The sequence below is a fragment of the Dermacentor albipictus genome, chromosome 9 (genome assembly GCF_038994185.2).
Source record: "Dermacentor albipictus isolate Rhodes 1998 colony chromosome 9, USDA_Dalb.pri_finalv2, whole genome shotgun sequence".
NCBI classification, from domain to species: domain Eukaryota; kingdom Metazoa; phylum Arthropoda; class Arachnida; order Ixodida; family Ixodidae; genus Dermacentor; species Dermacentor albipictus.
In genome coordinates, this window is record NC_091829.1 from 1,761,881 (window position 1) to 1,786,033 (window position 24,153).

Here is a 24,153-nt window from a genome sequence, read left to right on the forward strand (position 1 = left end):
GCTAGGGCGGTTAACAAGGATGGGAAAATGATCACTTCCGCGCGTTTCCATATCTGTTGTCCATCCCACACCATTCACTAGATCATGTGAACACAGGGTAACATCTATGCAGCTTGAGTAATTATATCCACGAAGGAATGTTGGCGACCCATCGTTTAAAACAGTCAAGTTGCGTTTATCTATGGCGCACTCAATAACATTACCCCGTGCATCACAATGATTACTGCCCTAGATGATATTGTGTGCGTTGAAGTCGCCACATATAAATACATTAGAATGAGTTATGTTGAAGATATCCACTAGCGCTTCTACTGAAATCCGGTTTGAAGGTTGTAGATATAGATTAATCACTGTTATACAGAGCTTGCCAAAGGATATTTTACATGCGATGAATTCCGGGAAGTCTGAATCACTGGACTGAATTTGATAAGATGGTAGGTCCTTCCTGACGCACAGGAGCACTCTGCTAACAGCACCCTGACGAGAAGTCTTATATATCCCATAATTCGAGAGGCGAAAATCGTCAGTGATTCCCGCCTCTTGAATGCAAAGTATTGGGAAGTTGTATTGCACAAGCAGTTTACGAAAGTCAGCGCACTTTCTTCGAAGACTGTTGGCATTCCACTGAAATATGGAGACATTCTTCTAGAGGTTATTCATGTAGTGCCTGCAGCAGTTTCGGCCCGGATTGTTGACACAACAGTGCTTCTAGAGGCAACAAGGCTTTTACTTCTGGTAGGTTGTTTGCTTCCGGCAAAGCAGATAGGATTGCCTTAAGAGCTGCGAAAAGCATTGGCAAAATCAGTTGTGTCACCGATGTTGTGGTATGTTCGCTATTAGCTGGTGTTACTTCTGCAGTAGAAGCGTAAGGTCGCTGAGAGAAATGTGTGCGAGTACAGGAGCTTTCTTGTGTATTACTTTCTGCCTGTTGTCCTCTGGGTTTCCGTAGCACTGATGCATAAGACTGGGCGCTTGACTGTGATCCTATTGATTGGTCTCTTGATTGCACTGTTGGTTGTTCTCTAGAGGAGGGATATCTTGTAGCTGCTCTTGGCTGTGGTGGTTCCGGTGCCCGCTGAGGTGGGTGATCTGGCACTGGATGAACAATCTCGAGGTTTGGTGCGGGTTCATTGCGTCGCGGTTGTCTTCCATGAATTAGTTCATGTCGACGCATTTGTGCCGCTGCTTTTTTCTGTGGGCAGCCTGAGAAGGAGGCGGCATAGTTCCCCGCACAGGTTGCACATTTAGGTTAAAGAAGTGACTTGCACTCCTTGTGGTCATGGTCTTCTGAGCAGATTTTGCATCGACGTGTGCTACGGCAGGTTTTCGCCATGTGTCCATATCTGTGGCAATTATAGCAGCGAAGTGCGGGTCCTAGGTATTCCTCGACAGGGTGGCTGGTGAAACCCAAGTAAATTCTTCCAGGAATAGGGCGGTCGTCTCTGAAAGTCAGGATTACTGTGTGAAGTGGATATGACTTCACTGCTCCATCTTCTTGGCGGGAATGCCTTATCTGTCTGCGTGTCGATATAACTCCTGCGTCTTTCAAGATGTCTAGGAGTTGATCGTCTGTGTACTGCAGAGGCACATGTTTTACTTTTCCAACGTTTTGCGTGTATGACTCTGGGATGAATGGCTTGACTTCCAGGCCGCCTACACTTGAGAGCATCAAAAGGCGTTTCGCCGATGCTAAGGAAGCAACGCTGACACTGAAACTTCATTCTCTGGTCGTCCTGAAAGACTGTACTTTTTCTTTGGCAGCAGAAACTATTTCGGCAGACACTCGGTTTGGATTTACTTGCCAAAAAGTAGTACCTTCACTTGTTGGGCGAAAGACAACCAGAATGCCTTCGGCTCGCTTTTTCTTATACGTGACCACAGTAAATGGTGCATCTTCACCCATCTCTTGTTCATCACTTAGCTCATAAGTCGATGTTCTATCATCGTACTTGCCGTCTTCTAGGCGAGGTTTCTTGGTTTCGGCTTCACCATCAGCCATCATTCCTGAATTCGCTGAAGTTGATTCTGAGTTGGGGAGAACCAAACGTGCCGGCTTTATCAAGCTTTGTGACGCTTGCAAGGCTCCAGGCTTTTCATTACGGCCCGTAGCGTCATTCATATGGCTTGTTACGTTTGGACGAGCATAAGGCTCGTGAGGATGTTCTTGGCTTCCGACCACCGTAGCGGCAGGGTAATAGTCGGGTCTTCAAAAAAAGAAATGTCGTACCTGTAAGGCGCCTGGCTCGTTGAATCTTCACCCGATGTCTTGTTAATAAATCGTCGTCAAATGTAACCGTAACTATCCAAAAAACCAGAAAACTCAGAGCACCACATAAAGACAGCGACCGAAATGATGATGATGATGATGATGATGATGATGATGATGATGGCCTCATGTTATGGCTCATACCCACACTAGGGGATTGGCCAAGAATTGCGTGCTGAAACGTTCACCTATTCTTTTGAAGTGCCACTTATTCGATGAGAAAAAAATCTAACGAAAGAGAGATAAGAAAACATACAAAAACAAACAAAATACAAGGCAAAAGATAAAAACGATACACTTCTTCCTCTTATGATCCTATTACGTTATGGTTACGTTGATTCGGCACCCCACTTTAGACAAACAAAACGTATCACATACTGCGAGTTTCGCAAACATGGGCAAAAGAAGACCATGCCACCCAGTAGTTTTTTTCATATTCTTTTGCTCGTTCCACTCTGCCTCTGTCTCCTGATAAGTCAAGGAGCACTTTCCTTAGCTTCGATTTGCTACAGTTTCAAATAAACCAGTCACTCGTGCCGCGAACTTAATTTACAAATATGATTTGCTGCAGTGCATCCCAATTGTCGAAGTGTGCCGCGTTGCTTTCCTTATAGGGGCAGTGGCAATACCTGAAGATTGAGCCGTCCGTAATTCTTGCCAGGCGACCACCGCCCCTGCCGCCTAGCTTTCCTTTTCTTTGTCTTTTGTTAGTAGCAGAAAGTGCCCTTCCTAACGTGGGAGTCAAACGGCGAAACAAGGCACAGTCCGACATTTCCACAATTGCTAGACTGAGAATGTCTATTTTGATTATTCGCTACATCTCTGTGTAATTCACGAAGTCCTTATGACGCCTTTGGAGATTTCACCACCCGGTGCACTCGAGAATAGACATCGTGTACTACACGAATGCAGGGATTGTACTGATATTTTTAGTAGTAGGATGGAGATAACATGGAACCGGCAAACACGTCCGAACACATGGCGCCGCGAAACACGCTTGCTGCCCGCAAGGCGACTGTGCTATTTTGCTCTAATCTGCTTGAGTAGCAGACTAGAGCACGCTAGCTCAGGTCGACCTCTATGTCTTTGCCGTCAATAAATTCTATTCTATTCTATTGCCAGTTTTACACACACTGATAATTTCCAAGTGTTGCAAAATTTTTAACAATCGTCTGTGGTACATAGCATAATTCTTGTTCTTGTGCTGTATTATTCGCAGACGCGGATGTTACTAGAAGAACAAATCTACACACATGTTCAGCTAATGAACAAAATCACGAATTAAGTTCCTAATTATTTACTTTCGGGGAATATTGACTGAAATATTCAGAAGAATAAGAATGGGCTGGGGTGCGTTTGGCAGGCATTCTCAGATCATGAACAGCAGGTCGCCATTAGCCCCCAAGAAAAAAGAGCATAACAGCTGTGTCTTACCAGTACTCACCTACGGGGCAGAAACCTGGAGGCTTACGAAAAGGGTTCTACTTAAATTGGGGACGACGCAACGAGCTATGGAAAGAAGAATGATGGGTGTAACGTTAAGGGGGATAAGAAGAGAGCAGATTCGGTGAGGGAACAAACGCGAGTAAGTGACATCTTAGTCGAAATCAAGAAAAAGAAATGGGCATGGGCAGGATATGTAATGAGAGGGAAGATAACTGATAATCATTAAGGGTTACGGACTGTATTCCAAGAGAAGGGAAGCGTAGCAGGGAGCGGCAGAAAGTTAGGTGGGCGGATGAGATTAAGAAGTTTGCAGGCAAAACATGGCCACAATTAGTACATGACAGGGGTAGTTGGAGAAGTATGGGAGAGGCCTTTGCCCTGCAGTGGGCGTAGCCAGGCTGATGATGATGATGACTAATTGTAGCCAAGAGCTGTTAACTTTGTGTGCGCTGTGTTCTCGCCGCTTAGTTCGCGTTGACGGTGAGAAGCAGCACGAAGGTCAATTCGCTCGCTGCTGCTGCCGCTCTTCCTCACGCCAACGTTCTTCCAGCGAGTGTCCGCGCTCATCGAGTGAGATCTGTTCATGCTTGCTTGTCAATGAATGTTTGCGAGTTCATACGGCCGATAATGCTGCCACCCTCGCTTTTCGTGTGGCTGTCTTAATAATTTGCTATCGCAATAGATTCTTCGCCTTTCGGGTGAAACTGATACTTTATTGTTGTGGTCAAATTTTAACATTGTATCAGGGTGACGCCTTGGTGTTAGAGATGATTTACGCAAAAGTTATTCTGTCGTTCTGTGGAATGCTAATCAAAATAAACTATTCTGCTAATGCAGGCTTTGTATTATGCATTCTTGTTGCTTTTTCAGCCTCTGAGCTTTTTCGGCCTATGTGCACTTCACCAATATGCCTCAAGGGTGGGTCTGTTCTCCATATACACCGTTTGCGGATGGAAACACTAAATGGTTTGTTGGGTTCACCAAGCTGGCACTTTTTCTCCGGACCAGCGATTGGGTGTACGTCACCTCCAATGAACTGCTTGATGAATGAACAACAAGTGGCCAATCATGCAAGCAAAAAGAAAACGTTTATATACTAAGTACATAGAGAGGATGGAAATAGATTAGACAACATAGGCTGTGTGCAATATTTAATACGAAGAACTGAAAAAGCTTGGAAACAGAGTCCACAAAAGATGAAGAAACACAGCAAACTAAAAAGCAGTGCCCAATTTTTTCAACACGAAGGAAACGAAAAGGTTGGAAAGAGAAAGGACGGTGCACACGAAAGATGAAAGCACAAAGCAAATTCGAAAGCTGTCGCCAATTTTCAACATGGTGGAAATACAAAAGACTCACTCCTCCCCCTTTCTTTCATGGGGGTAATAAACTTTGAATAAAAATAAAGACACATTTTCATAAGGGCGAGTTCATCCGCTATAGTAATCGCTCCACAAAGGCTGCGAGGACCCAAACCAGGCCTCCCCCGACCTTTCAATGTGCTCCCATTGTCGCTCCGAGCGGAAGGCAGTAATAGAGCGGACGCAATTAAAGGAAAAGAAGACATTGCTTAGGGCGAGAGGCTGACGCGTCTTCTTTGCATCGCATAGACTGTAGGCTCGCAGCGGCGCGTTGATCACCATCTGAAAATAAATTCGCTTTCACTGACTTTTTTTTTTAGTCAGAAGTAGAGGTCGGTGAATATCGCTTATTTCGAATACGGATCGAACACGTATAGTAAATATCGAGTACCGAATCTGATTACCAAATCTGTAGATGTGTCACAGTTGTCCCAAAAAAACAATGCGAGATCAGTTCCTGTGAACTATGATGCATTTATTTATCTATTTTCATATATTTTGCTCATTAATGTGAAGTTTTCTTTTGTATTTTGCAAAATGCTTATGTCCCGTTGTGCAATCATTGTCCGTGCATATGTATGAAAGCAGTCATTTGTAAGAAAATTGTTTCGTTACTACTGCTGCTGCTGCTCTGTAAAGGGGCAGCCACCTCGTCAAGCTACTAATCTCAGTAGCTTTTTGTGGCTGCTCCTTCCTTGTGTATTTGTTCAAGGAGAATAAAGTTCAATTCAATTCAATTCAATATGGAGCCGTCAAAGGCAAACGCATATTTTGACAGAAAGAATATATATTATGCTAAAAATGCGTATGACGCCTCTCCTAATTAGCGCAAAAAAAGGGAGCTAAATATCAGGAACGAAGGGTAAGTCTTAAACACAACTAATTTTCATTAAAAAAAACTGCACGAATTGCCTGCCAACATCTTTAAGCTCCGGATGAAAACATGCTTTTCGAGAATTAATAGCTGCTGTATGGAATAGAGCTTTCTAAAAACGGTAAATAAATGGTTGCCCGAAAAAAAGGTAATATGTGGAAAAAGAATAAATAAATGTTGCTGGAGGACCTGCCTGCCGTACACAAAAGTAAAAGGGTCCGTTCCAAGGAAAACATCACTGGTTGTAGCGTAAAACATAGAAATGTTACCAGACTACAGACCAAGAACAGTAATTGACAGAATAAAGCAATGCTCACAGCTTGTCATGGGGGCTTCCGCCGCGAGAGCGAAAACAAAACTTGCATTATCCATTTTATTTCTGCGTTTATTTTATTTTATTTATTAATACTGTAAGCCTTGACAGCTTCTTACAGGAGTGGGAACAAAAATAAAAAAAAAGTACAGATTGCTAGCAAGCCCCCCCCTAAAAAATATGAAAGATCCGAAAATAGGAATTGAAAGAAAAGGAAATCCTAAATAGTACCGACTAACAGGAAAGTGTACAGATTAGACACTGATTTCAGAATAAGAACTGCAAGCAGCATACACAGTATAAGCATACACTAAAGAAAACTGCGATCAGCACACACCTGAAAAACATACACTATGTGAGCAGCGCTTTCTTTTTTTTCTGCAACGGCGCAACTTGCTGATCATAAAAATTTTCTATCTTGACAAAATATGCATGGACGTATTCTGAGGACACAATGTCGCGTGGCAGTTTATTCCATATGACTGACGGAAAGAAGGAATACTTGAATGTATTACAGCGGGAGATAAATGGCCTGATACTCTTGTCGTAGTTTGTTCTGGCTGAGCGCTGGTATGGTGGCTTTAGGTACTCGTGTTTGCTTATATTAATGCAGCTATGATAAAGAAGGTAGAGAAACTTTAAGGCAGCAACGCGTCGGCGTATCGCCAAGGTTTGAATGTTTGCTCTGTTGCATAGTGCGGTGATGTTGATGTCACGTGAATACTGCGAATACACAAACCGGAGAGCTTCATTTCGAATTCCCTCCAGTTGATTATGAAGGTAGATTTGGTGCGGATTCCAGATAATAATGCCATATTTAAGGATTGGCCTTACAAGGGCCTTATAACTTGCTAGCCTAACTTTGGAAGGTGCCAGTGCAAATATCCAGCGAAGGTATCCCAGCTGTCTATATGGCTTTGTGCACGTCTGTTTAATGTGAAGGTCCCATTTTATGTGTTTATGATGGTAACACCCAAGTGTTTAACTGTGTCGGCTTCTTTAACATTTAATCGCATTAGATTACACGCAAATTTTAAGGCTTTTTTTAATTATGCGGTTTTACGTGCCAAAGCTACTTTATGATTATGACGATGAGCAAAACGTGAACAAGGTGAATGCAGGAGCCAACGTTTCGACAAGTGGACTTGTCTTCTTCAAGGCGACATACGCTTTCCTCGCCGCCGTATACATAGGTGGCGTTCTTCTAAAAGGGACGGGGTGTGAGGCGGGAGGGCGCGGAAACGAGTGAAAGTGTGTTAGCGTGTCGAATTAGTAGAGGAACGCTGTGTACAAAGTCAAAAGATGTTTCTGCCCTTTACACCAACATTCCCATGAGTGAAGGAATTGAAGCCGTTTCTAGATCCCTCGCAATCAATCCCCAAGCGCACGCTCCTGAAGTTTACTTATCGCTCCTTAGGTTAGTTCTCACACTCAACTATTTCGAATTCGATTCTATACACTACCTGCAAATTTTCGGCACTAGCATGGGTACGCCATTCACTCCCACGTATGCGAACATTTTCATGGGACAGCTTGGCAGATCTGCTGAAATCCTACCCTTTAAAACCCCACACCTATCTTCGTTACATTGACGGCATATTTATAATATGAGAACACGGCACAAGCGCCTTAACTGACCTAATTAGCCATTTCAATCGCTTTCACCCGAGTATTAAATTTACTGCTCACCACTCTCCTAGTCAGGTCAACTTCGTGGACACGACGGTCTACATAGAAAACGGAAAACTGAGAACGACACTTTACCGGAAGCCTACAGATAGCCAGCAATATTTAAACTACAACAGTCATCACCCGCGACATTGCAAGCAAGGAATTTTTGTCGGACAAGCGAAACGTATAAGAAGAATCTGCAGCGAAGACCACGATTATATCCACCACTTAAATGACCTTAGATCAACGCTAGCAGAAAGGAACTATCCCCAAGTTGCTCTCGATAGAGCTTTTCATACCGCGTCAAGATTGGAGAGACAGTCGGAATTGGCGAAGAGACAGCCCACATTAGAATCTGACAGACTGCCGGCCTTTATAACAAAATATTCTAATGCACTCCCAAACATAAACAACGTCCTAAGAAAATACCACCCAATATTATCAAGTAACGAGCGTCTGCGAAAAGCGTTCCCGGATGTACCCAGGGTTACCTCGCCGAAACAAGAACTTTAAAGATATGTTAGTGCACGCAAAAGTCAGCAAGCAGCATTCCCCCGTAATAAAAGCATGTTGTCGCCCTAAGTGCAAAACCTGCAGGCACCTTCAAAGTGACATCAAAATTAAAAGCACCGAAAATAATTATACACATGAAATCAAATCTAGCTTCACTTGCACAAGTTCGGATGTGATTTATATGCTTGAATGTTCCTTCTGTAATAAACAATAGATCGGTGAAACAGGACTATAAATGAACGTCAGATTAAACGGACATCACGCGGACACAGCTAAAAAGCTTCCCAAAGCCGTCGCCGGGCATTTCAACCAACCAGGTCATAACTTTGATGAACTTAAACTCTACATCTTACAGTCAAATTTCCGTTCTGAACGAGAAAGAAAATACAGAGAATCATACCTTATCCATAAGTTCAAGAGATTGTAACCAATAGGCATAAACGTTTCAAAGGGAGCTTTAGAATCTATTCGCTATGCTGAACCTCAAGCTATAGGCAACAACACTTAGTTTGATTTCTTGGCGTATCCCCCTCCCCTTTTCCTTTTTCTTCCCCCCCCCCCTTTTTTTTGTCAGCCGGCGTGTCAGACGCCCTTGACACGCCGGCTAACGCGCGTGTCTTAACAGACTGGGGTCAGGGGAGCGGGGGTCCTGGCTTTGACCTTGTACACAGCGTTCCTTTACTAATTCGACACGCTAACACACTTTCCCTCGTTTCCACGCCCTCCCGCCTCACACCCCCTCCCCTTTAGAAGAACCCCACCTATATATACGGCGGCGAGGAAAGCATATGTCGCCTTGAAGAAGACAAGTCCACTTGTCGAAACGTTGGCTCCTGCATTCACCTTGTTCACGTTTTGCTCATCGTCTTGAATTGCCATCTCCCGCATTCTCCGTCTTTTTTCTGATTATGAGGCACGCCATAGTGTAAGACTCCGGAAATTTCGACCACCTGGGGATCTTTAAGGTGCACCTAAATCTAAGTACACGGATGTTTTCGCATTTCACCTCCATCGAAATGCGGCCGCCATGGCCGGGATTCGATCCCGCGACCTAGTGCTCAGCAATTTTAAGGCTACCTTCTCTCGAGTTATAGACATGGATGAAGTTCTTGCTACGTTAATTCCAATTCCCCATTCTTGACAACATTTGGCAATGTTAGTTAAGGAGGAATTAGGTCGTATCTGGTCGTTAATCGTCTGCACTGTGGCGTAGATGACGCAGTCATCTGCAAATAGCCTTAGTGTTACATCAGGTTCAACATGAGAATGAATGTCTTTAACCAATATTAGAAAAAGAATGGGGCCCAGCACCGACCCTTGTGGAACACCGGAGTAGATATCTAACACTTCAGATTCAGTGTCATTTATTGTATCCTACTGACTGCGGTTTGAGAGATTGGCGGTTATTCAGTGTACTATGTTAGTGTCAATCCCGATATTTTTAAGCCTGTCAATTCATTTTGGATGGGACACCCTGTCAAATGCTTTGGCAAAGTCTGAAGTCTCGAGTTAATTACTGCAGCAAAATCATGCGTAGAAAGTTACGGTAGAAAGACCTTTACGAATTCCGTGTTGTTTGGGGTAAAGTAGATTGTTATCTTCTAAGTAGGTTGTAGTTGCTTTGTTAACAATATGCTCCATCATTTTACAACAAGAACTAGTGAGTGAAATCGGCCTGTAAGTGTCTCATCATCATCATCATCATTCTCGTTACGCCCACTGCAGGGCAAAGGCCTCTCCCATACTTCTCCAACTACGCCGGTCATGTACTAATTGTGACCACGTTGTCCCTGCAAACCCCTTAATCTCATCCGCCCACCCAACTTTCTGCCGCACCCTGCTACGCTTCCCCTCCCTTGGAATCCAGTCCGTAACCATTAATGACCATCGGTTATCTTCCCTCCTCATTACATGTCCTGCCCATGCCCATTTCTTTTTCTTGATTTTAACTAAGACGTCATTAACTCGCGTTTGTTCCCTCACCCAATCTGCTCTTTTCGTATCCCTTCACGTTACACCCATCATTCTTCTTTCCATAGCTCGTTGCGTCGTCCTCAATTTAAGTAGCGCACTTTTCGTAAGCCTCCAGGTTTCTGCCCCGTACGTGAGTACTGGTAAGACAGCTGTTGAGTGGGCTCGGCAACGCAACTGCGATGGGCTTCGCTCTAACTCATCGCCTTTTTGCCGTGCAGGTAGTCAACCTTGCCCTGGCCTGTTTTTCGTCTACCTACGCCTTAACCGGACCCGAAGTACCAAGAATTCACCGTACATTTCCCTCGGACTTACCCCCTCTCCTGTCTGATCCGTCACCAGCAGAACGATTGCCCGCGCCCTTGCACAGCAGTCCTGAAGTGTGTTCTTCAGAGCATCCAGTCTGCGCACCGGACGGGCCTCTTGGGTCACAAGCCAACAGATCGCCAACAGCATCAAGCGAAGAGGATAAAAGGCGCGGCGCGCTCGAACTGCGCTTCAGTGGGCTCGGCAACGCAACTGCGATGGGCTTCGCTCTAACTCATCGCCTTTTTGCCGTGCAGGTAACGAATTGCTTTTCTTTATACGCCCCCCGTACTCGCTACCCTGCGCTCTTAGCGTTGCCGAGCCCACGCTTTTGTTTATCCATTGCATATGACTGTACCGAGGCTGTTCTATCGCTGTTAGTTCTGTCGGGGGATGTCGAACTGAACCCAGGGCCTACTCTTCGTTCCGCAGCCAGTCAAACAATTGGTAATGAAGCAGTCGGCGAAATAATGACCGCGCTTGAAGAACTGAAGTCAGGACAGTCATCGTTACTTAATGAAATAAAACATATCCACGCCAAGTTGTCGCAAAATGACAAAGCGTTTGAAGAAATTCGGAACCGCCTCCTAAAAATTGAGCAGGATTGTTCACCCGTTCCCGCACTAAAAGAAAAGTTAGATGACGTTGAAGCTGTCGCAAATGAAAACGCAGATAAGCTTTCCCAATTTTCGTCAAAAATGGATGCCTACGAAGATAATGCCCGCAGATCAAACCTTCTATTTTATGGCATAACCGACAACCCGGATGAAACTTGGAACAAAGCCGAGGGTTTGGTGATTGAACTCTGCAAAACGAAACTCAACGTTGATTTGCAGCCAGTTGACATTGAGCGCGCTCACAGGATTGGATCTTTTGATGTAAACAAAACAAGACCTATAATTACCAAGTTCGCGCACTTCAAAGTTAAAGAGCGCATTCTAGCAAACTCGGGTAAACTGAAAGATACTGATTTCAGTATATCTCCAGACTACTCACCAAACACGCGGCTCGCACGCAAAAAACTTGTTGCATTTTCAAAACCTCAAGGCAAACATTATAAGCTTCGTCACAACAGGTTAATAATGGACAGCTCCACCTATGTATATGATCATTCTACGGACAAAGTAATCCAACGACCAACATAGCTAAAGAATGATCCTGGTGAACAACAAAAAGAATGCCTTCTTTCGATTTTATACACCAACATCAGAAGCCTTCTGCCTAAGCTCGACTCTGTTTCTAACCTTATTTCCACCACAGATAGCAACGTTCTTATTCTTACTGAAACTTGGCTACACACAACCATTGATAACACCGAAATTCAGATTGCCTTAACCGACTTCGATATATTCCGTTGCGATCGTGATGTGAGGCGAGGAGGAGGAGTGTTAATAGCCACTAACCGCAACCTTCATTGTTTCAAAATTGATATCTCCTCTCCATTGGAAATACTGTTTCTGTGCACTAAAAATTCACACCGACCCTTAATACTCGGATCTTGCTACCGTCCTCCTGATGCCGATTCAAGCTTTGTTGCATGCTTCCATGAGGCACTTTGCACTCTGGCACATTCTTTTCCTAACGCGCCAATCATTCTGTTCGGCGATTTCAACTTTCCAGCAATAGTATGGTCTGACATAGCACAAACATTATCGAAGCGCAATGCAGAAAGTGAATTTCTTGACACGTGTCTTACGTTTGGCTTATCTCAACTCATCTTCAATCCAACAAGGCATATAAATGAATCGTCCAGAAGAGGGTTATAGCGCCGAAAAAACAACACACAGCAAGCGAGACGGGACAGGCGCAGGTCGAGCAGCTTGCAGGTCGGGCAGCTTGCAGGTCGGGCAGGTCGAGCAGCTTGCTCGACCTCTTGTTTGCCACGCATCCTGACAACTTTTCTGAGATGACATTTTTGCCCGGGCTTAGTGATCATGCTGTAATTCACGCTACTTATCAATTTCATATAACATATCCCCCCAAAATAAGAAAGATCATAACACTCTACGACAGAGGGGATTATGTCGCGTTCAATGAAAAGTTAACTCAGTTCAGTTACTCTTTTCTCGAAACGTTCACTTGTCGTTCCGTTGAAGATAACTGGTTAATGTTTAAATCTAAAATGCAGGAACTAACGAAAGCCCATATTCCTACCATCACTATAACTGAACGGCCCTCATCCCCTTGGTTTAATAACACATTAAAACGCCTGAACAATAGAAAGAAAAGGCTTTATCGTATCGCCAAGCAATCTAACATGTCGCGCGCATGGGAAAAGTACCGCTGCATTGACAAAATGTTTCAGTCACAAGCTAACAAAACTAAGCGATCATTCTTTTCAGCCTCACTTCCTGATATGCTACGTAATAACCCCCGTCAATTCTGGAAGGTTGTCAATCCATGCCCAAAGAAATCGATAAATGTACTTGACCAAAATGGCGTCCCTATTCCTGATACTGAACTTGCAACAACACTTAATTCAACATTCTGTTCAGTTTTTACAAAATAATCTGAAGGCAATCTTCCTTATTTCCCTAACCCTCAATATCCTCCCATGCCTGCCATCACGTTTGAACCTCATGGCATTTGCAGACTAATAGAATCTTTGAAGCTAACTTCATCGGCTGGCATTGACGGAATTAACGCGAAAGTGTTTAAGAATACAAAAGATGTCACTAGTGTCATCTTATCACACATTTTTCAACAGTCACTCTCGTCTGGAGTGGTGCCGCAGGACTGGAAGACAGGTAAGATCATTCCAGTCCCCAAAAAAGCTTCTTCAACGTCATGTCTTGACTACCGGCCTATTTCCATTACCAGCGTTTGTTCCAAACTGATGGAGTATGTAATCTTTTCCCACATCATGAGATGTCTAATTTCTAACAACTTTTTTTATCATAGTCAGCACGGATTTCTTAAGAATTTATCTTGCGATACTCAACTTGCGCTCTTTGTAAATGACATCAGTTCCCAATTAGACCTTAATGTACCCGTAGACTCATTGTTTTTAGACTTCGAGAAAGCTTTTGATAAGGTACCCCACAACCGTCTTTTCTTGAGACTTTCAGTCCTGAATCTCAATCCCTTAATTTATAATTGGTTGCGCAGCTTTCTGACCGGCCGACAACAGTTCGTTTTTGCAAATAACTTTTCATCCCCTCTGTCTCCTGTACTTTCTGGGGTTCCTCAAGGTTCTGTTCTTGGCCCCCTCCTCTTTTTAATCTACATTAATGACCTTCCTAATGACATATCTTCTAACATACGCCTATTTGCGGACGACTGTGTTATTTACCGACCCATTAACAATAGCTCAGATATCCCTGCCCTGCAGCGTGACTTACAAACGGTTGAAAAATGGTGTAAGACATGGTTAATGTTATTAAATGTAAATAAAACCTCATTAATCTCTTTCAATCGTCGGCACTCTTATGTAGCACCCTCATACCTCATAGGTAATTCAATAATATCAGCTGTGACCTGTTATAAATACTTGGGGCTTATCTTAACTCAACATCTTTCATGGTCCTCTCACATCTCTAAAATAACTAACGAGGCTAACCGCACCTTAGGCTTCCTCCGGCGACATCTGAAATTTGCCCCTCCTCCAGTAAAAACTGTTGCCTACAAATCTGTGGTAAGGCCCAAACTTGAATACGCATGCTCAATTTGGGACCCTTATCATACTAATCTTTCTAACATGCTTTAATCTGTCCAAAACCGCGCAGCCCGATTCATCTTCCATGACTATTCTTCATATACAAGTGTCACAGCACTAAAATCTCATGCGAATCTTCCTAGACTACAAGCGAGACGTCAAGTGTCCAGACTCATTCTATATCACAAGTTTTATCATGCCCCGATTGGTAACAGCGTCATATCGCCAGCTCACCGCCATTCATCCCGGACTAATCATTCAAAGTCAGTGTACCCCCCGCATGCGCGCACATCATCCCATCTTCATTCGTTTTTTCCACGTACAGCGAGAGACTGGAATGATCTGCCTGAAGAAGCAGCGGACCACTCCAGTGTGACTGCATTCAGGACTGCCATCGAACGCATTTTCCTTTGAAGCAGCCCACCCCTCATGTAAAACCCCTCTCCAGGGTCATTTGAGGAATAAATAAATAAATAAATAAATAAATAAATAAATAAATAAATAAATAAATAAATAAATAAATAAATAAATAAATACACTTTTTTCTTGAGGGATAATGACAACCTGCTGTTTATGATCTGCGAATGCCTGCCAAACGCACCACAGCGCATTCTTATTCTTCTGATTATTTCAGTCTCATGATACGGATCTGCGGTCACTATCTGGCCTAAGTAGATGTATTCTCTTACCACTTCTAGTGCTTCGTTACCTATCGTAAGCTGATGTTTTCTTCCGAGAATGTTAAGCATTACTTTCTTTTACTTTAGTTTTCTGCCGCTTACATTTGTAGATTCTGCAGATGAAAGTGTTTTCCAGTAACTTATTACCTCCTTTGTGAATCAGAAGTACCTTGGCATGGAGCCAGTCCATCGGCACGGTGGCTGTTTGAAGCGATGCTACGAAAATTTCATGTAAGAAAAGACTTCTGTTCTGCTTAACGCCACAGAAAAGCATTTGGAAGATTGTCAAGACCTGATGATTTTTTGAACGTCAATCTGTAGCAATAAATTAAGTATTTCTTCTTGAGTTATGACTACTTCAGACATTGATAATGGAGGATCCGTGACAGTTTGAATTTCCGTAAGCTGTAAGGATTGGGAGGTCAATCCCACCGTTCGTAACCAGTTGTCACGATTGGAGTCGGGCATGAATTAGATGGTAGCTGGCCCATGCCGTCGTCCAACTTATCCGCGCTGAGGACGTTGTTGAAGGAAAGGACTGCTTCTCATCGAGGACGAGGAATATGGGTTTATTTACAGTATCTACATAAGGGCGTTGCAGTTCATCAGTCTAGCATGACTGCGAGAGAAAGTACACTGAGAAGCCGCACAACAGCGGTTTATAAACACTCGGTCCTCCCTCGATCCCAAGGTGAGCGAAACGTTCGACCAGGCACCGTAGACGAGCCGCCTCTCTGCGGAAGGGACACACGGACACTTCCGCACAGGTTCACGGTCTCCCCCGATGTCAGACGGTCCTCGCAGAACTCGGGGCTTACGTCAGGAAAAGGGCATCTTATTCTCCGACCTGACCCCCGCAGCGCGGCCGCCGGTGCTCCATTGTCTTGCGTCTTGACAGGCGCGTGGGAAGGGGCCTCCGAAGACGTTCCTGCGGGACCTCCCTTGCTCACGGCAGACCAGGTTGGCGGTGGTGTGTTTATTCACATAGCCTGGTTCCTCAAACTCATCTCGGCAATCCCGCGACGCAAAGTGGCGGACGTGGCGCATTGTCCTGTGGACACAGTAGACTTAGTGATACCGTGTGGCTGGACGGTTGCGGTGGCGTTCAAGGAAAATTTTACGCCGCTGTCGCAACTGGCTGGCAAAACTTGCACCTCAGCGGGGCGTTCTTAGCAGTGCCTCCATGGCCCGGAAAATCTCGACTGTCCAGCGCTGACAAGCGCTGGGCAGGAAGAAAACGGCTGGTGGCCTGGGGATGATGCCTTGGTTCGCAGCGACCACTTGTGTAATGATGTCACCACCCCAAAACATCCAACAAGGACAGGCAACTGCAAAACGAACCCCACAACACGGCTCTGCGCCGAGGTGACGTACCTTGCATTTCACTTTAGACCCGCTAGGCTTCAAAGAAAACATAAGTGCAGAAAAAAAAATGCAGCATTCCGCTATGCCAATTTTTGAAGCAATTTCGTGCTGAAAAATTCAGCAATTATGGAGGGAATCTTGCTAAATGAGAGGGGATCTTCTTGGCTTAACGAAATTAACAACAATAACCACAAAATTTAGGCGGGACCCTTAAACGCAAAATTCAAATTAGCCTGCTCAAACCATCCGCATTGCTATGCAACTTTCCCTTCTTATATCGAACGGAGAAGTTGTACTTTTGGAGAATGAGACTCCATCGGAGCAAGCAGCCATTTTTGTGTGACATTTGATTGAGCCACGTCAGAGGACAGTGGTCGGTCTTGAAGATGAACTTCGCTCCATACAAGTAACACGACAACTTCTGGGAGGCCCAAATTAAACAAGCGCATTTCTTCTCTGAAGCGCTGCATGCTTCCTCTCTTACAGTTAGTTTACGGCTGGCATAGAGGGTAGGATGCTCCTCGTTATCGTACCTCTGTCGCTTGCATCGCATTGAACTATGATTTCCTTTTTGTAGTCTGGCGCGCGGAGTACAGGACGAGAAACCAATAGCGTTTTCAAACTTTAGAAAGCCTTCTCTTTGTTCTTATCCCAGTGTACGCTACTCGGTGCTCCCTTTCGGTGGGCGTCCATTAATGGACTTGCCATTTGCGAGTAATTCGGAATGTACCGTTGATAGTACACCACAAGACCCAAAAATGAACGAAGGTCTGTTTTCGTGCGCGGCTGAGAAAACTCTTCAATCGTAGCTATTTTCAGCTCGGCCGGCCGTCTGGCACCCTGGCCAATAACATGCCCCACATAAATAACCTGCAAACAACCAAATCTACACTTTTCCGCTTTCATCGTTAAGCCGGCTTCCCTCAACCGTGAGAACATCTGTTTGAGGTGCCATACGTGTTGTTCCCAGCTGTCCGAAAAAATTGCTACATCATCAAGGTATGGCAAGGCGAACTCCTGCAAGTCTTTTAGGATAATATCCATTAACTTAGAGAAGCTAAACGGCGCGTTCTTCAGCCCGAAGCTGAGTGCGAGAGGGCGAAAAGTGCCTACAGGCGAGATGAATGCGGCATAGCGGCTGGCACTTTCTGAAAGGGGAACTTGCCAGTACCCCCGCACGAGATCTATAGTTGAAATGTATTTAGCAGCGCTAACTCTTTCAATTTGTTCCTCAATCTTGGGTATCGGGCACAGGTGATCCCTAGTGATGGCATTTAACTTCCTCTAGTCAACACACGAACGAGGACCCTTGTTAGGGGTTTCTACCAGTATTAGCGGTGACGTGTAGTCACTCTCAGCGGGCTCAATAACTCCCAACTCTAGCATGCGCTGTATCTCTGCCCCCATAATTTCTCTCTGTCTTGGGGACACCCTGTAAGGCTTTGATCTTACGGGTTCGGTTGATGTCAGCTCTATTTCATGCGTTATTATTTCGGTTCTACCTGGCCGATCGCTGAATCTGTCGAGATGTTCCCCTATAGCACCCCTTTTAGCTTATTTAGCTGCTCGGGTCTAAGAGCGTGCGAGCTTATCGAATGTTTTACTACTTCTTCTAGGCCGATTTCAGTGTTGGAGGTCGCCCTATACTTCTTAAACTTGCACTAGTTCCATCCTGCTCTTTGATGGTATAGTTAATGACTCCGCTCCGCTCGATATACGGCTTTACCAAATTGCAGTGATATATCCTCACCTCCTTCCTGCGACCGGGCATTTTCAGAACATACTATCTGAAAGTTTGTGCAACACTTTAACGGGCCCGTCCCAGTGAACTTCAAGCTTGTTCTTTCTTGAAGGTTTGAGGATCACTACCTGGTCTCCGGGGTTAAACGTACGAAGCCTCGAATTCTTGTCGTAATAGAATTTTGCGTTCTTTTGAGCTACTCCCATGTTCTTTCCGACTAGTTCTTGGGTTGCGCTTAGCCGTTCCAGCGAATTTAGCACGTATTCAACAACTGTTGGACTCTCTCCTCTTTCCTCCCAGATCTCTCTTAACATTCTCAGTGGAGAACGGTGTCCTCCCATACACTAGTTCTGCTGGCGAGAACCCTGTAGCCTCATGTCGAATCGTTCGCAAAGCAAACAATGTTGCCGGCAGATAGTTCTCCCAGTCCTCGTTGTGCTCGTAACAGAGCGCACGCAAAACTCGCTTTAGCACTGAATGTCACCTCCCTACACTGTTTGATTGAGGGTGACAGACGGAACTGTGTATGACCTTTACCCCGCACTTTTGCAAGAATGTGGAAGTCAGTGCGCTGGTGAATACTGACCCTTGATCCGCTTGAATTTCGGCTGGAAACCCAACTCGTGCAAACACTGTCAACAGCGCGTCTACTACTTCGAAAGAGCTGAGCTCCTTCAGAGGGATTGCTTCTGGAAACTTTGTAGCCGGACACAGCATGGTAAACAAGTACCTGTAACCCGATTTTGTTTTTGGTAGAGGCCCCCACCATGTCTATTACAAGTCGTCTGAAAGGTTCTGTTATTAAGAGCACTACCTTTAGTGGAGCTTTCCATGTCTCTCCTGGTTTACCCGAGCGCTGGCAGGCATGCCAGCGCACGTTGCAATAACGCATGAAATAGAGCTGACATCAACCGAACCCGTAAGGTCAAAGCCTGACAGGGTGTCTCCAAGACAGAGAGAAATTAGGGGGGCAGAGATACAGCGCATGCTAGAGTTGGGAGTTATTGAGCCCGCTGAGAGTGATTACACGTCACCGCTAATACTGGTAGAATCCCCTAACAAGGGTCCTCGTTCGTGTGTTGACTAGAGGAATACTACAGCCAGGCCAGTAGTATTCCATAAGCAAACTTTCCTTTGACTTGTTTATGCCTAGGTGGCCAGACCACCCATTTCGTTGACAGAGACTCAAAAGGTCCTACCTGAACTTAGTAGGCACGACTAACTGACCTAGAATCCTATCCTTTCGATCTATGCAGTGCCGATACAACAATACTCCTCTCTCATGTATCGTAACGTTGCGCCTAGCAATGCCTTCTTTAGCGGTTTGATGTAATTTAGCTAAGCTATCATCATTCTTTTGCTCGGCTGCCAGTGACTCTCTACCCACACGTAAGGGCTGATCAAAGTTCTTTGAGGCCGGTGATAGTAATGACCCTGTCTCGCTTGCGAGTGCATCAGCGGGCTCTTCCTGCAAGGGTGAACTTTGACACCCTGGCGATACGCTCTGATTGAGCTGGTCAGCTGGAAGGCAATCCCAGCGTTCGTAACAAGTTGTTAAGAGTGGAGTCGGGCATGAATTAGATGGTAGCTGGCCCTCCGTCGTCCAACTTATCCACGCTGAGGACGTTGTTGAAGGAAAGGACTGCTTCTCATCGAGGACGAGGAATATGGGTTTTTTTACAGTATCTACATAAGGGCGTTGCAGTTCATCAGTCTAGCATGACTGCGAGAGAAAGTACACTGAGCAGCCACACAACAGCGGTTTATAAACCTTCAGCCCTCCCTCGATCCCAAGGTGAGCGAAACGTTCGACCAGACACCGTAGACGAGCCGCCTTTCTGCGGGAGGGACACAGACACACTTCCTCGTAGGTTCACGGTCACCCCCCCCTGCGACGTCAGACTGTCTTCGCAGAAGTCCGGGCTTACGTCAGGAAAGGCGCATCTTATTCCCCGAGCTGACCCCCGCAGCGTGCGGCCGCCGGTGCTCCGTTGTCTTGCGTCTTGAAAGGCACGTGGGAAGAGGCCTCCGAAGACGTTTCCTCGGGACCTCCCTTGCTAACGGCAGACCAGGTCGGCGGTGGTGTGTTTAGTCACAAAGCTTGGTTCGTCGAACTCATCTCGGCAATCCCACGACGCAGAGTGGCGGACGTGGCGCATTGTCCTGTGGACACATTAGACTTAGTGACACCGTGCGGCTAGAGGGTTCCAAGAAAAGGGGTTCCAAGAAAAGTTGGCGCCGCTGTCGCAACCGGCTGGCAAAACTTGCACCTCAGCGGGCCGTTCTCAACAAAGCGCAGGGGTACGTGTAAAAACGGACAGAAAGTTTCTGTTAAATGTCTTGGCGACAGTGTGAGCTTCATCAGTTATAATTCTATCTACGTCGATCTGAGTCACATGGTTGTCGCGCCTGGATAGGTAGCACCAAAACTTTTGTTGATGCTGTGTCATAAAATTCATAGTGTTGTTGAAAAGAAAACATCTCTTGCCTTCCGTAAAGCAGTGTTTAGCTCACCAGAAAGTCGGCGAATATCTTCAAGTGTACGTTTTTTCTTCCGCGTCGTTCGTAGTTTAGGTGGATCACACTACGCGTAATCCATGGGTTTCTGCGTTTTGTACGTTTCACTCGCGTGGGAACGAACGCTCTCTCACAATGTGCTATTATGTCTTTTAGTTTAAGCCATAGAATATTCACTATTCACTTTACCATAATTTTTAGTGAAAAAGGTTTCCAACGCTACATCAAGGTAGGCGATGATGCTGACATCGTCAGCTCTATTGTAGTTTTTAACAGCTACACGTGATTCAGGAACTGGTCCGCTAACGCCGATAGTAACTGTTAGCAGCAGCAGCTTATGATCTGATATGCCCTCTTCGAGTGTGATGTCGGCTATTAGATTATTAGAGACAAATGCAAGGTATAGTATTGAAACTGTGTGCCCTTGAATGCGTGTTGGCTCCGTGACTAGCTGAGATAACGAAAGGTTAAACGCTAAGTTCAAAAGCAGTTCAGAACTACTAACATCTCTGGTACCCGCTGTCAACGAGCTCGAATCAATATTGGCTAGATTAAAATCACCAGTAAGAATTACCTTAGTACGATCTTTCAACCTACCACAAAGGAAGTCGTGAATTTTCATCACGTAATCGTCGGACCCGCTTGGTTTCCTATAAATACCGCCTATCAGCACGCGTGAATCCTGGACATATACAGTGCACCACACACTTTCATGATCTGGAATACCTTTGCGAAAAAATAAGCCCTGGCGTCTGCTATAGCGACTCCGCACCCGCGACTGTCGCGGTCGGAGCGAAGAAGAAAATAAGAGGGAGGAACTATTTCTGAATCATAAATATCAGCGTGCAGTCATGTTTCCGCTATGACGACAATGTCAGGAGAGTAAATTCACAATGTATCTTCTAATTTTTCAGCTTTATTAACAATGCTCCTTGCATTAAAGCATACTAAAGAAAGTGAATTTACAACTCCTGCTCGTCATGCATTGTCAGCACTAGAGTTCCAGGAGTCGTCGCGACGTGTACGGTTCAAAGGTAGCCTGCATTTCTGTACGTCATTCCATACATACAGTTGATCGTGCACTTTAAGATTATCAAAAAGAAGTGTTACCTTATCACCAGCGGCACGTTCTGCTTTGGAGGACTGCCAAAATTTCCTGCCTATGTCACGTGCTGAGGTCGAGAAGTCTTCTGATATAGATATCGAGCTATTTTTATGCTTCTCGCAGTTACGAAGAACAGTCATTTTTTCTGTGAAATTGTAAAACCTTATAATTACAGGCCTTGTGCTCTTCTTTTTCCCAATACGGTGTACACGCTCGTCTGATCTCGTTTCTACATCGAGTTTGTCTTTGAATAAACATTTAGCTACCGCTTGTTCTAGATATTCTCTACTTTCATCGCTTTTTTCTTCCAACCCGGAAATGATAATGTTGTTTCTACGGCTTCTGTTTTCCATGTCGTCTATTTTTTTGCTCAGGCTCTGGATACCTTTGCTCATTGCGGTGACCTGCTGTTCGCACTGCTGCAGCTTTTCATGATATTGTTTAAGCAATGCAAGAGTAAATTCAATTTCCGTCAATCTTTATTGGACGCCTTGCAATCCTTCTTCTAAAGTGCGCTGCGAGGTTTGAATTTCCGTAACCCCTTTTAAGATCTCGTCGAGCGTGTTTGGGCCTGGATTTTCCTCGATGTCACCACTAACCAACAACAGCGAGCGGACAATGCGGAAGCACTCAGAAACGCCACACAAAATACACTCACGGCTTGGTAGCACCACGAAACAAATAGCATCACTTTTGTGACACTTAGAAAATGGACATTTCTTTCTAACCTGTGCAAGAAGTAGTTTTTCATGGCGACCTTGACGGCGCCACCACTGAAGAGGGCTTGCGCTTGCTGCGGCCTTTTGTACGCTTCTTCCGATGTCGCTGCTGTCACTGGTTGGCCGAAGGGACGACGCAGGTGCGGCGTTGTGATCGTCCTGGATGCTTGATACACGGGCGGCAAGATTGCCATTGTCAGCCGTGTTCATAGCCCAGTGGTGTGCTGCTCATGTTGATGCAGGATAGCCACCGTTCCGGAATCATGGTGCCGAACAATCGAAGACCGGTCGCAGTTCTGAGTGGTCCCTGTCAGTCCGAGCAGCGTCTGTAGAAGAAGAAAGTGGTTGTTCATGTCGTCCTTGACGGTGCCACCAAGCCCTTGCTTGCAAAACTTGTGTCGTTGTTTCACTTGTGATAATTTGCGATGCTTGGTTCAACAGATGGAGAGCAAAACGATAACCAAATTTTACTAGTCGGCTGTTCCGAAATAGTTGGTTAGTTTGAATATTCGAAAATACCGAACTGTTCCTCATCGAATACGAATAGTTAGTGCATAATATTTGATTCGCATTCGAAACCTTAAATATTCAAGTACTTAGGACCAAATTCTAAAGAAGAAAAAGAAACAAGGAATCGGCGTAATATTGTTTCTCGGTTTGAAGCTATAACGCTCAACAATAAAAATAAGTTTTAGGAAATCGCTCAGTATAAACAAAAAGTCACCCGCCGTGGTTGCACAGTGACTATGGTGTTGGGCTGCTGAGCACGAGGTCGCGGGGTCGAATCCCGGCCACGGCGGCCGCATTTCGATGGGGGCGAAATGCGAATACAGCCGTGTACATAGATTCAGGTGCACGTTAAAGAACCCCAGGTGGTCAAAATTTCCAGAGCCCTCCACTACAGCGTGCCTCATAATCAGAAAGTGGTTTTGGCACGTCATCATCATCATCAGCCAGAAATAATAGAAGAATTGAAAATACGGGATTAGGCAGTCATTGCGGACAGGGCGCATGTCAGCCACGATTCACAAAAACTAACGTTTTGCACACGCGTCGCACATGGGCGGCGTTACTTGCAGCCCCACGCACGGCATTAGTGCGCCATTCGGTTTCCTCGCCTCACGGATTCATATGAGCCCTCAGGCAAGTTAGTTGTCCTCAACAGTTTCGTGGTTTGACGCCGTTTTGCGTCAGTTTTATCATTTTACTGTGTCACTACTTGTGCACATGTAAAGTAAACGTCGCGTACGTCTCGTCTGGCTTTGCCTCACGTTGCGTTTCGCAATGCTAAACGTGCTGTACCAACGGCTCCAAACTTTAATTATCTTTGTTTACACAAAGCTTTCCTTTCTCTGCGAGTTATTTGATCCGGAGCCCGTACTATTACCGTCCTACTGCGTCTCCATGGCAAGTTGCGTTATTTCGTAGTAATTTTCTGTTTAAACAAGCGCGCCGTGGAGGTTAAAATATTTTTCATTGATACCCTCCACGGTTGCTTTCTTCACCGATAATCGCCGCTATTGGATGTGCACTCAGAACACACACAACTCTCTGCGGATTGTTGACAAATGCGTAAGAACTAACGAGCAGTGGCCGATTTTTGCAATAAACGCTAGAAATTGGAAAGCTGAAGTTGCAAAGCATGCGTCA

At 45.1% G+C, this 24,153-nt stretch overlaps 1 protein-coding gene and 1 long non-coding RNA gene across 9 annotated transcripts in view; one reads left to right on the forward strand and one right to left on the reverse strand.

Annotated features, from left to right (window-relative positions):
- The window catches only part of LOC135909204 (uncharacterized), a 444,253-nt gene that overhangs the window by 224,987 nt on the left and 195,113 nt on the right, over positions 1-24,153 (reverse strand). The gene's annotated exons all lie outside the window — the stretch shown is intronic.
- On the forward strand, positions 10,860-14,814 carry LOC135909225 (uncharacterized). Its single transcript, XR_010566642.2, has 3 exons — positions 10,860-10,978; positions 13,429-13,468; positions 14,702-14,814. It is a non-coding gene; the product is annotated as an uncharacterized lncRNA (long non-coding RNA).